This window comes from Macrobrachium nipponense, chromosome 13, assembly GCF_015104395.2.
Source record: "Macrobrachium nipponense isolate FS-2020 chromosome 13, ASM1510439v2, whole genome shotgun sequence".
Lineage (NCBI taxonomy): Eukaryota > Metazoa > Arthropoda > Malacostraca > Decapoda > Palaemonidae > Macrobrachium > Macrobrachium nipponense.
This window is the reverse complement of record NC_087206.1, coordinates 76091495-76105660: the sequence shown is the minus strand read 5'-3', so window position 1 is coordinate 76105660 and position 14166 is coordinate 76091495.

Sequence of the window (14166 nt, the reverse complement as noted above, 5' to 3'; positions counted from 1 at the left end):
GCTTAACGCCTTTACAAATATTATTACGAACCAATTCTGTTAGCCCAAATGGTGGCAACACTTTATCTGAGAATACTGAAAATAAAACACTTCATAATTATCGAGAAATAACAGAGAAGATTCCAGTTTATCAAGAAGGAATAAATTAAAATCACAAGTACGGTTTATCAGAAATGCTTCCCATTAATCTTCATTCTTCCATCACCTGACAACTATGGACGTCTAATTTTTTTCTAGGGAAAATAGTATGGGGCATCCTAAACCTTACAGCTATTTAGACAGAACCCCGTCGCGCCCACTCATTGAATAGTGATAAAAAGGAGGCTGCTGAACCTCTATTTGCCAAGATGCTTCACCTCCGTCTTGTAAGTCAACTTAGGCGGTGCCCCTGTTTGAAGTCGTCTCTCGAGAAGCCTTACGGAAGTGATCCACGGTTACGCTAACTATGGAGTGTAGTATACCTTTGATGGGAACATAAATAATTCCCATTTTTATTTGATTTGCCCCTCCTCCTCTCTCTCTCTCTCTCTCTCTCTCTCCTCTCTCTCTCTCTCTCTCTCCACACACATACACACACATAATTTGTTCCTGCGGGACTATTTTTCATTTTTCAGCTTGTACTCAAACAGAGGATCATATCAGTTTGACAGATATTAAAAATAAATATAATTACAATAAAAATAAAAATATAAAATAAAAAATATTATTATTTTTTATTTTCATTATTTTTATTTTATTTTCATTATTTTATTTAAATTTATATTATTTTCTATTTCATTATTATAATTTCATTTTCCTTAAGCATGAGACTATTCTAAATATTACCAATTCATACATATTCACGATTAAGAAGGTGACTCAGACCCTGGGAAAATCTAACCCTTTTGCATTTACTTACCCAAACACCTTAGCCAAATCCCTGATTAACGTCCAACAAAAGACATCGCCCAAGGACACTGGGGTTACCAAATCCCATGCCAGGACTGTGATCAATCTTACATCGGATTTACAGGTAAATCACTTCCCCAGAGATTAATACAACACAAACGGTCAGTTAGGTATGGACAACAGAACTCGGTTATTTTCAACCATATAAATGAACATAACCATAGAATATACTGGAATGGTCACGTGTAATTTATAGCAGCAATTGCCGGTACAAAAGTCAAATGATGGAATCGGCCCTTAATAAAAGAGAGGCCAAGGTATGAACATCTCAAAAGGAGCATGGATTTCAGATACTATCAACAAGGTTTTCATTCAACCAACACTTAAGAAGATTAAAGGAAGATTATCAGCAGGGGTGACCTAAATTGGCTTGCCTGTGGATGGACCTCTTGGTATAAATACCACCTTTTCTGTAAACTTTTCTCATTCATCTCCCTGAAGAGGGAGACAGCAGTCTCTGAAAATATAGTACTTTTCTCTCTATATTTTGGTGTTTTCATGGGCTTCTTTTATTAGATATTTATACATATATGTGTGTGTGTGTGTATACATGTGCGTGCAGTCTATCACGCACGTCAAAAAAGAACAGTAATCTCCTCTCTTGCCTAATTATATAGATTTTAAAACGAGCTAAGCTATTTCTGCCGTTAGAACAACGTTGGTGACCTTGAATTTCAAAATGTAATGCCCGATGTTCTCAATGAGTGCAAACGAAGAGCCACCTGAGAGGTCTCCTCTAATGGAAAGCCTATATGATTGCTGGTATTTCGTCAGCTGTGTTCCGAGTCGAGCATCAGGCAAAAAGCACGGAAACGTCTTGGGATGCACTATTTGAGGCTTGAATGACTGCTTTATTAGTTTTTTTCTCTTTATTGTGCACGTCAAGTTCCTTTCTTTGAAAAGCACGCACATGCGAATATAGTGTGTGTGGTGTGTGTGTAAATGTACGTTATTGTAATAAGTTCTTATTTTGCATCTTACATGTACACACAGGCATTATATATAGATATATATATATATATATATATATATATATATATATATATATATATATATATATATATATATATATATATATATATATATATATATAGAGAGAGAGAGAGAGAGAGAGAGAGAGAGAGAGATAGATAGATATGGATATGTAAGAATTACATTGTATATATAAACCAGTGACCTGGGGTCATGGCATTAGGAGGGTTCTACGTGACCAAAGCAGACCTTAGATTACGCTATGCACTGTCTGCAGTAGCCTGATCTAAGCTCACAGCTTTGTCAACATTTTTATGTTATGATAACTTTGCACAACAACTTCCATGGGAAGCGGTTTGACCTGTTAACCTTACGCCGGAAACTTGTAACTTCCGAGACCGGCAGACTACGTAGTGTTTTTATATGAATTGCTTAGATAGCTAATGTTCGCTATCGACGCGATGCTTTAGAATGGCAGTTCAAAGCCCAAATCTCAAACAATATCGGTCGTCCGACCGAGCTGCATCTCCTAGTATGGAGTTACAGAATAAAGTTGTTACTTTGTGCAACTAGCCTGTTTGAATCATCTCCTATAGACAAGAAAGAACCTCTCTACTAAGATATCCAAGGGAGATGAGAGGAACCAAACATTACTTACGGATAACAGCCGTAAGGAAAAAAAACAAAAAGTCTATCGCCAAGCGATAAGACATTAGAAGTGGTGGCAAGCGGAAAAAAAACGAAGAACATGAGAAGTGGTGGCAAGCGGAAAAAAAACGAAGAACATGAGAAGTGGTGCAAGCGGAAAAACGAAGATCATCATTAACAGGAGACCCATATCAGCCGACCGAAGTGTCTACAAGAACTAACTTCCACCTTCAAACATCAAACGAAAACAGAGAGGAAAACGGGATCTTCAATCAACGCAACAGTTTATGAAGACGCAACTATGTCCTTCATCGAGAGAATACAAAGCATTTAACACTGACGTTTGAGCAACAGTTATCACTTATCTTCGAGAATCTACACCGGACGAGGGCGGCATCGAACATCGACGGAAAGAAGAAAACAACACAGGAAACATCACCCGTTGCGAGCAAGGACGCAGAGTGGACAGCTATACGCAGTAGTGCAAGGACGGAGGCTGTGACGTCATCAATCTTGGACTTCTCAGAGCATCGTGCACCGAGAGACGACCGTGACGTCATCACGACTTCCGACGCGAGACGTGGACAGGAACTGTGACGTCATCCCATGTCAACAATCCTTCGCAATATACCTCTGGAAGCTAAGTACCATTTTTATCTATTCAGGTCTTTTCCTCAGTGAAGTGTTGTTCATCAAGAGTCGATCGTCCCAGTATTCTGGGGGTGAGTTGTTCGCCATATTAATCTTCTTTCATTACAGAACTTATCTTAAACTACGAAGTTTTGTTCGCCCGCAGATTAATTTTTTTTTTTTTTTCCTTTTCTCGTTGTCATTAACCATTTCTTGCAGGAATTCTCCGTATAATATTTTATCATATTATCTGTATTTTTGTATCTTTTGGGGGATTTTCCTATTATTATAACACACTTATAAAGTACATTGCTTATGCGTTTACGTAGTGGTCGAGTGTACTCTTCTAGATATTTTGATAGGATTGCAAGGAATAGAAGTGATAAGAAAAAAGTGAAAGCCGAAATGGCAACCACTCGGCTGGCAACCCCAACGTGGTGACTCTCGTTAGCGCGAGGTCAGCAATCGTCCCCTTTCAAGGTCGGGTCAATGGGTTCCTGCCTCAAAATGTTGAGGCATGGATCTCATCTGTAGACGCTCATTTAAATGCAAAAAGCATCACAGACCCAGCAGTACAATTACAGGAAGCCAAGAGCTTCGTAGACTTGCGAAGGGCGACGCAACAGTGCGTATCTAAGGGGGGGGGGGGTTTCTTTCCAAGAAGCGCTTACATGGGACGAGTTCAAAAATAGGTTACGTGCCGTGTATGGGGTGAAGAGGCTTTAGATGTAGTATTGGCATTGAGAAATATCCTTAACCAAGCCTCCATGACTCAGCTCAATGTTGTCGAGCGGGCGGCGCTAATTGCCGACCGGCTAAATGAATATCAGGATAGTTTAAGTAACTCCGGGTGGGTTGCGGGTGCTACTTAAAATCAAAGTGAAAGATTTTATCCGTTTGATATACCTTACGTCTATCACTGTAATGTTGCCTGAAGCGTTAGTACGTGTTTTTGATAAAAAATTGCAGCCCGACAGTACGGAATTAGATGTGTATAAACAAATCAAAAAAAACCCACATGTCTAAATGTACCGACCTAGATCTTCGCTCATTCAAGTTTTTTGCAAAAAATGAGAACAAGCCACAACAAGTAAATGTGGTACATAATAATAATCAAGTTGCAGGGATGGTTTGTTATAACTGTAAACGACCAGGTCACATGATTTCAGACTGTCGGAACGCGTTTTTTGTTCAATACACAATAGTTCAACTCATTCATATAACCACCGTTGCTACTCGAGAAATCATCAGCCAAAACGCTACAAACACGCAACCAGTTGCTAGTGCAAATAAAAAGAAGGGTCCTCCAGTACTATAAGAAGAAAAACAACCAAACGGAAATTCTGCACAACAGCAGAAACAAACAAATCGTGCTTCAGGTACTCTGTTCCTGGGCCGTCTAGCCAGAAACTCGCAAGGGCAAGCGAATTTTCAGGGTGCTGTATAAACAAAACAAATACCACGTAGTTCACTCCAAGGGGGGAGAGGGCTGCATGTTGGGTCATCAATATCAACATCTTTTGTATCAAATAATCAGTTTAATCATTTATCAGATCATTGTGAGACAATTGATTTTCCTATGAAACACACGGCCGAATCAAAAAAATCTGTGCAGGTTCCCGTAGATTTGCAACAAATTCATGCAATTATTAGTCAAAACGAGTTGCGGCCAACCTTACATGCAGTAAATTTGGACCATAAGTCATTCACTTTGTTCTTTGATTCTGGTAGTCCACGTAATATAATGGATTTAAGGACTCATCATTTACTCTTTTCAAATTTCCCTATAGAAAGGTCCGGAATAAGGCTCTCAGGCATTGGGAATAATGAATTAAATGTTGTGGGCGTAACTCATGTACAGTACAAGGTCGGTAAGCGCACGTTAGCCGATACCTTTGTCGTTGTACAAAACATTCATATGTATCCGCAGTAATTATCGGATAACCGGTCGTATGGGCACTCACAAAATATTATCTTAGCACCTGCAAAAACACGGCGTGTATATCAAAGGGAAATTCTATAGGTCTTCTAATACCCTAAAATCTGTTTTATTTAGATAATAAAGAGACAGACAGAGTTGTCACTTACATTACGGAACCAATCTCATGTCTCATGAACCAAGAAATAATACAGGCAACCCAACAGAACTCTCGCTCACCCGTAATATCAGCTTGCACGCAAACCCTCGAACCTAACGTAACTTCAAATATATTAGTGCGTGTAAAAAGAACCTTGCCAGGATCTGAAACATTAATCCTTTCCGAAACTCTGAAAACACACGGATTATCCGTCACACAAGCCGTTTATACAGTCGGCTCACAACAGCAATGTAATATCGAAGTCTGTAATCATTTGAATACCACTTTAGTAATCCACAAAAATCAACATATCTTGGATGCCGAAGTTTTATAAACATCGCATCTTACCGTAGCTGAGATAAAATCACGCTCAATCAGTCGCGGATGAAACCTTTTGCAATCTATAAAGAACAAAATCAATAAAGACATTCAAGAAGAAGAAATTCAGCAGAAATTTTTGAATCTGTTAACTAAATATCATGATGTTTTTTCCACTACGAATGGAACCTTAGGAAAAAACGGATGTCATAGAGCATCAAATCAGGCTCAAGGACAAACAGAAAGTAATCTATGTACCTTCGTACCGACTTCCCATGAAATTTCAGAATGAGATAACAGAGGAAGTAGGTAAAATGTTAAGGAAGGAGTCATTAGGAAATCAAACAGCCCTTATATTTTTCCGTTAATAGTCGTACGAAAAAAGATCGAACTTGGCGGATATGCGTAGATTTTCGTCGTTTAAACGAAGAAACAATCCCTGACAGATTCCCAGTACCATGTACCGATGATATCCTATCTTTACTAGGCCAGAATAAATATTTCACAAGCAATAGACTTACTAAAAGGATTCATCAGATTCCGATGGAACAAGAAAGTATCCATACACTGCCTTCAGCACAGCCAGGGGACATTATGAATTTTTGCGTATGCCTTTGGGGGGTTTACGTTGTGCTCCTATAACTTTTACTCGTATGATAAACGTCGTGTTTGGAGACTTGTTGGGAGATATCCTACATGCCTACATGGATGACTTAGTAATCTTTTCCAACACATTAGAAGAGCATTTACGTAAATTGGAGTTCGTTGTTACAAAGGTTAAGCAGCATAATTTAAGGGTAAAGATAAGTAAGTGTGAATTTTTTAAAACAGAATAGTCTATCTAGGTTTCACGGTTTTCTAGTGAAGGTCTTAAAGTCGTCCACGATAAGGTGTCGGCTATCCGTAACTTTCCGATACCTATTAACGTCAAGGGAATACAGCAATTTTTGGGGTGCAGCGGATACTATAGGAGGTTCGTTAGGGACTACTCCATCATAGCCGCTCCCCATAACCGATCTTATAAAAAAAAGGGCGTAGATTTCGTTATGGTCTGAAATTCATCAACAGGCGTTCGATAAATTGAAAGATGAACTGTGTAGTTCTCCTATCTTGAAAATTTCCTGACTTCCATAAGGAATTTTCATAGCAACAGACGCCTCAGACCTAGGAGTGTAGGTGGGGTATTGCTTCAAACAATATGATAGACAGTTTTTCCCTATAGCTTTTTATTCACGTAAACTGAGACCTTCCGAAAGTAAATATGCAGTAATAGACAAGGAAGGGCTCGCTATTGTTAATTCACTCGTGCACTTTAAATTCATAATCTACGGTTATCCCGTCAAGGTTCTCACTGATCATAAGCCCCTAACGACTTCTTAAAGGCTTTAGTCACAGCCCCCAAGCGAAACTCGGTGGCACATGATCATTCAGGACTTTGGCGCGAGGATCGGGTATTTACCTGGGAAAGCAAATATCATTGCTGACGCATTATTCACGCAACCCCCTCTCATCTTGTACCGAGCCATTAGCTGAATTAATAGATATCTCAACCTCCATGCCCGTTGTTAAAACTATATCCGAACAGGAAGATCTGGGCTGGAGCTGCGAGCTATTACAGACAGAACAAAGAAAAAGATCCGCAAATAGCAAAAATCATCATTGCGTTTAAACGGAAATCCGAAGGAAAAAGAAATACCTAAAGTATAAGCACAGAAATTATATACTACAGGGAAAATCTCCTGTGTAGATCTGTGACGAGGAAAACCCGCAACACACCGCAGTTGAATAACAACCAGGTGGTGGTGCCATCTCACTCATACCCACTGTCTTAAAGTGGTTGCATGAAAATCCACTGCACGGACACCGGGTTATACCCTAATGTCACAGAAAGCCAAATCCTTATTTTATTGGCATACGATGCTTAGAGATATAAAAAAGCACATAGCAAATTGTCGCACTTGTCAAGAATACAAAGAGCACACGAAGACACCTGTCAGCCTAGGGGCTTACCCCGTGCCAAATCAACCCTTTGAAAGAGTACATTTAGATTTATTAACAGGATTTACGAGTCAGACAGAGGAAATAAGCACCTCCTAGTAATTATAGACGCTTTGACTCGATATACAGAAACTGATAGCGCTTAAAACAAAAACCGCGGTCGAGTGCGCTAGGAAGTTTTACGAGTGCTACATTTGTAAACATGGAATTCCACAACATCATTATCTCAGACTCGGGCGGGGAGTTCAATAATCATTTCCTTAACTCCTTGCGAATTCCTTAGTATATAAAAGAAAGTCAATACCATGATCTATCACCCAGAGTCTAATGGGCTAGTGGAAAGGGCAAATCGTAAGGTTTTAAACATTTTAAGGGTCACCTTAGGGGGGCAGATCCCAACTGGGACATTGCCATACCTGCGGTACTAAGCACACTTAATCACTCGTATCACGTATCTATTAAATGACACCGCACGAGGCACTGTACGGTATCCCGGCCCGAAACGCCTTTCCACATCTTAAAGCCTACAACTAATTTATCAAATCCTCTAAAGGATGTATGGATGCAAGCATAAGTCGATATAATATAATTCGTAAGAATTAGAAGAAGCTCAGATAATAATGAAAAAAAATCATGATAAAATAGCTAAGCCAACTAGAACATATGCGTGGGCGATCAGGTATACATACAAGTATACGTACGTAAAGGTTTAAACTATAAACTGACACCTAAGTTTGAAGGACCGTTTAACATTTTAGAAAATTTAACGGCCAATAGAGTTAGGGTTCAAAATGTATCCAAACCCAACTGATGTGAGAATAGTCCATGGCACATATCAGAATCTAAAGAAAGGTAGATGGATTGTGAGGGAAAAAACTGGTTGTATTTATGAAACTTGTATAATAAATTATATATATATCTATTAATCATATTGTATGTAAACTATTCTTTTTACGCGAGTTGATACATCTGTTTTACTCATTGCAGGTTTTCAAAAATGAATCTGTTATTGTTAGGAGGATATTGTGTATTCAGACTCTTTGTTGTATGGAAAGAGTGCTAGGACTAAAGACATAGAATTTAATCATGGCTCGATTATCGAGAGAATCGATGATGTATTCATCGTGTCAAGTAATATTGTTATCGAGTAGATATGCACGCCATTTTCCTTACCTGAAGATGACGTCCTTAACTTAAAGAATGACCTGATGAGGTTTGGTATTTCCTTAAGGAAATGCATGAACGTAATTTTCATGCTAACTCAGAGATTTCACTAGCTCAAACGCTAAGCGTCGCGGAAATGTTTGTCTTATGACATACAAAATAAAACCGCCGCAGGCAGAAGAACTCGCTCGTGACCTGCTGATGTGGTCTGTGCGGCACAATACTGTGAGCGTCGCAACCCGCTTATTCTAGCTGGACTAAACATTTTAGGATCAGTTGCGAATCTAGGTTTAGGAATCTCAAATCGCCTCAAGATAAATAATCAAAATAAAAGAATTGAGTTTTTGCAACACAAAACGGAACTGGCCTTATCAGAACTTCGCAGTCAGTTATCTTCGATCAATCAAATAATGAATATCGTTAATGAAACATTCAAATAATATCGATCAGGTCATGGAAGTTCAACATTTGCTGGCTATTTAGCTTACTATAGTTCGAAAAATAGATCATATCCGTGTGAAAATATCACATTTTATTGAAATGTCAAAAGATTACGTAGAAGCAATTACGTTACGCAACAAAGGGTGTGTTATCTCCTCACCTCATGCCTATTAAAGATCTGACGTAACTTTGGAAAACGGACGGGGTGGAGAAGCTAGGTTATCCTGTATTGGATGCCCATAAAGTAGAATTCTATTATAGCCAATATCAGTCAGCGTTGAAAATTATAGAATTATGATCACGATTCTTTTGATCTTCCGATGCTTGGCAATCATACAAAATAGCACCGTTTCCTACTTTTATGACGAATAACTCAAATCCAGTAATATCCAATTTAACCGGGCATGTACTGATTTCTTCTGATAAGAAATCATTTACAGTCATTAAAGACTTAGATAAACTCACTCACTGTTCAGAAGCCATGAATAATAAAATTTGTACAGCTGACTCTTTTGAATTCTATCCTATATCAACGGATTCATGTGAGTTAGACATAGTGCTAAACGGCTCTCTCTCATACAAGCGAAGGTTGTCTGGGGAAACTTTATCCTTTTTTCGGTAATAAATTCAATTACAGGATGAATAATGGTTCATGGATCCGTTATGATAAGGGCCGGATTCGACGTCGTGTGTCCGGACACATCCACCGCCATGCCCCTATCTTCGTGGCAGCAGATGGTTGTACGGGGACATCTACAAATTATACGTCAGAGGGGTCAACACGATAACGTGAGAAGGCGTATTTCGCGAACTACACGTGGGCTACAACGATCATCCCATCACTACCTCTCCCATACAACGCGCGAGTAGCTCATCGTCTGACGCAACTGGCTGAGATGACCCACGCGTCATCGACTTATGCAGGTGGAGAAAATCTTCGCTACTACATTCTGCTAGCCGTGTTCAGCGTGACGGCCATATTGGTTATCGCCGTCAACATCTTTGCTTGGCGTAGGCTGAGGCGTAAACAGAAGGATCTCCAAGGGAACGTACTGGCCCGTTCTGGATGACGTACCCGTTAAACTCAAGTCTTTTGCGTTTTAGGGCCGCCTGAACCTGGCCATTTCAGTTCGTGCCTAGGGAATTGTCTGGAATTGTGTTGTGTGTGAAAAGCGGTCCGTATGCTGGCAACAATGTAGGACAAGAAAGACTCACGCCTTTGCATTTGAACAGTTAAAAGTATCTCCAGGGCACCTATAAATCATTATAGCCCAATATTATACATTAATATAGCCTAAAGGTATTTTTCGGGCACCTAATAAACATATCAGCCCTATATATTGAATTTCTGCAGAATTACATTGTTACTATATACAATTATATTTATCTATTATAAAGAGTGACAAGTACTCTTTAACTATTATCCATGATCATGCTATAATCATTATTTAGTAACCATTATTCTTAATCAGGTTACACTAATCATGTACATGTTTTGATTTTTACCATTTTATTGTTTTTTGGGTACATAATCATTATATTACCAAAAACATGGCTCTATAATTTTCCATGCATTTATCTTTGTTTATGAATATGTCAACAAGGTATGTAACAGAACCTTTTGTGCAGTTTAATCACTTAGTATGTTACGAGCACGCTCCATTGAACAATGTTTAAAGTAATTTTTTTGTTATTCAAGGCTTGAATAGGTAGCAGACCGAGCCTAATGTAAGAATTACATTGTATATATAAACCAGTGACCTGGGGTCATGGCATTAGGAGGGTTCTACGTGACCAAAGCAGACCTTAGATTACGCTATGCTGTCTGCAGTAGCCTGATCTAAGCTCACAGCTTTGTCAACATTTTATGTTATGATAACTTTGCACAACAACTTCCATGGGAAGCGGCTTGACCTGTTAACCTACGCCGGAAACTTGTAACTTCCGAGCCGGCAGACTACGTATGTGTTTTTATATGAATTGCTTAGATAGCTAATGTTCCGCTATCGACGCGATGCTTTAGAATGGCAGTTCAAAGCAAATCTCAACATATCGGTCGTCCGACCGAGCTGCATCTCCTAGTATGGAGTTACAGAATAAAGTTGTTACTTTGTGCAACTAGCCTGTTTGAATCATCTCCTATAGACAAGAAAGAACCTCTCTACTAAGATATCCAAGGGAGATGAGAGGAACCAAACATTACTTACGGATAACAGCCGTAAGGAAAAAACAAAACGTCTATCGCCAAGCGATAAGACATTAGATATATATATATATATATCCATATACATGTATGTATATATATATATATATATATATATATATCTATATATATATATATATATTATATATATATATATATATATATATAATGTGTGTGCATATAAATAAGATGCAAAATAAGGCGCAAGGATGAAAAGGTACCTCCTTTTAATTCGGGACTACTTCACGACGATCTTCACCATATCTTAAATATCATTTCGCATTTTCCATGCATCTCCTCCTGACTCAAGTTAAAGCCACGATCACGTGGCTCATTTCACACAAGCTTCCGTGATGATGACTCTCTGGGCGTATAATAATGACGAAATGACGTGTTCTTACAATGGAAGTAAAGTAAAAAAAATTAATAAATATATCGAATAAAAACAGCGGTTAGTAAGGTTTCAAATTCTGCTGTCATTGAAGGCACTGCGCGCGCGCGTTCTCTCATCGGGGGGAAAAAATGTGTCAGCTTGTCTTACAGCGAAACGTATTAGCTCACGATGTTGTGATAACGTCAGTTTAGAAGGAGAGAAAATCAGTTTCTCTTCCTTTTTCATGTAAACGAAAAGAATGAATCTTTCACGTGCTGGGAAGCAAAATGCGTCCTCATAAACTCGTGAAAGGGAAGTAAAGAAACCGATTGTATTTATTCCAGTCGGTATAAAGACGGGCATTCACGAATCTCGTGAGAAATAGTACAGGGCGAAGAAAAGTCTGGAAATTTCGAGGCAGGTAAAAAAAAAAAAAAAAAAAAAAAAAAGTTGGATGTGTATGTGATTAAGTTCAATTCATTTAAATTCTAAAAAAAAAAAAAAAAAAAAAAAAAACTTAAAAATAGACACGACAAAGCAGTTGTAGTTATATCCTCAAAATTCTGTAAAAAAATTTTCTGTACTGTTTTAAAGAACCGTGGCGGAGGAGGGGTTGAAGTTGGTGGTTTCATCGTCAAAGAATACCGTCGGAGCCCTCTCCCCGCCCCACTCCCCAACTCAATTTTTTTTTCTTCTTCTTTTTACCTGCCTCGAGATTTCCAGACTTTTCTTCGCCCGGTACTATTTTCACGAGATTCGTGAATGACCGTCTTTATACCGACAGGAATAAATACATCGGTATCTTTACTTCCCTTTTCACGAGTTTATGAGGACGCATTTGCTTCCCGGCACGTGAAAGATTCATTCTTTTCGTTTCATGAAAAAGGAAGAGAAACTCTGATTTTCTCTCCTTCTAAACTGAAGTTATCAACTAGCAACTAGCCTGCCAACTAGCTACTTGACGTGCAAGTAGCTAGTTGCATGCTGGTTAGACCAATGGCCTCCAGCATTCGGGAATCTGGTTGAATTTGAGCCATTTCACCATTTTAGATAAAAACAAGGAAGGTTAACTCTCAGAATTTCCTACTCTATACAAATCTTAACCCTCAAAGTCCGGGGTAAAGTATGTACCGTTAATATATATATATATATATATATATATATATATATATATATATATATATATATATCTATATATATATATATATATATATATATATATATATATATCATTCGAGCTACAAATGTCCTTTAATATCTAATTCGCTCTACCTCAGAATTGATATATTTTTCATGTAGTATGTACCGAAGGGGAATTTTTAGTTGATAATAATTTATTATCAACTAAAAATTTCCCTTCAGTACATATATGAAAATATATCAATTCCAAGGTAGAGCGAATTAGATATCAAAGGACATTTGTAGCTCGAATGATATATACTATATATATATATATAGTATATATATATATATATATATAGTATATATATATATATTGTAATGGCCTCGTTGGACCACACACACTCTAGGTCTACAGGACCATAAATAATCAAAATACCACAACTAGGTGTTAAAAAGGGAGCAATCCACTAAGGTGGAAGCAAGCCCAGGTAAATGCAGCACAAGAATAACTCAAGGGGGATACTTACACAACATGTACCCAAATGATTAGGAAACGCATTCAACCTCTGAAGGAGAAAGGGGGCCCAGAGAGAATAGAAAATAACCAAAAGAAAGGAATAACCTGAATTTTACACTCTAAAGGATGATGATGAGACGATGAAGGTCTCCTCCCATAAGCACTCCAATAAAGGCAGAGGACGGCAAATCACAATACAATACTATAGAGCTCTATCAGAAAATTCATCTGACTACTGCAGTGCAGCCGTGATCCTAGTCATCTTGTTCATAAAGTCATGGACGCCGTGATCCCAGTAATCTTGGTCAATACTTTTTATAATAAATGGATGACACGCCTTACCGTCGCCAAGCGAGGCCCCTCTGGCAAGTACTGCCCACCAGAGGCAATAATAAAATGGCAGAGATGTGGAGAAACTGCCAGCCTGAAGATATATAGTTTTCTGAGGGACTTGCTGTAAATCCGAGAGAGATAGCAGGCTCACAAGTCAGTGTGCAGATACCTACTGCCTGCAGCTTGGAAATCAGTCTCAAGTTCAACTCAGCAGAGCCAAAATATGGAGGGGAGAAACAGGGGGTGGAGGATTAGTCAACAAGACTACACAAAAAATACCACTGGAGTGAGGAGACCCCTACTAACAAGAAGGCGAATTAACAATGAACTTTACAGCCTTCAGAAATGAAAGAGGAACTTAAAAGCTAACCTAAATAAGGTAATATATTATAAAAAATCCTAAGGCTTACTTACAAAATAT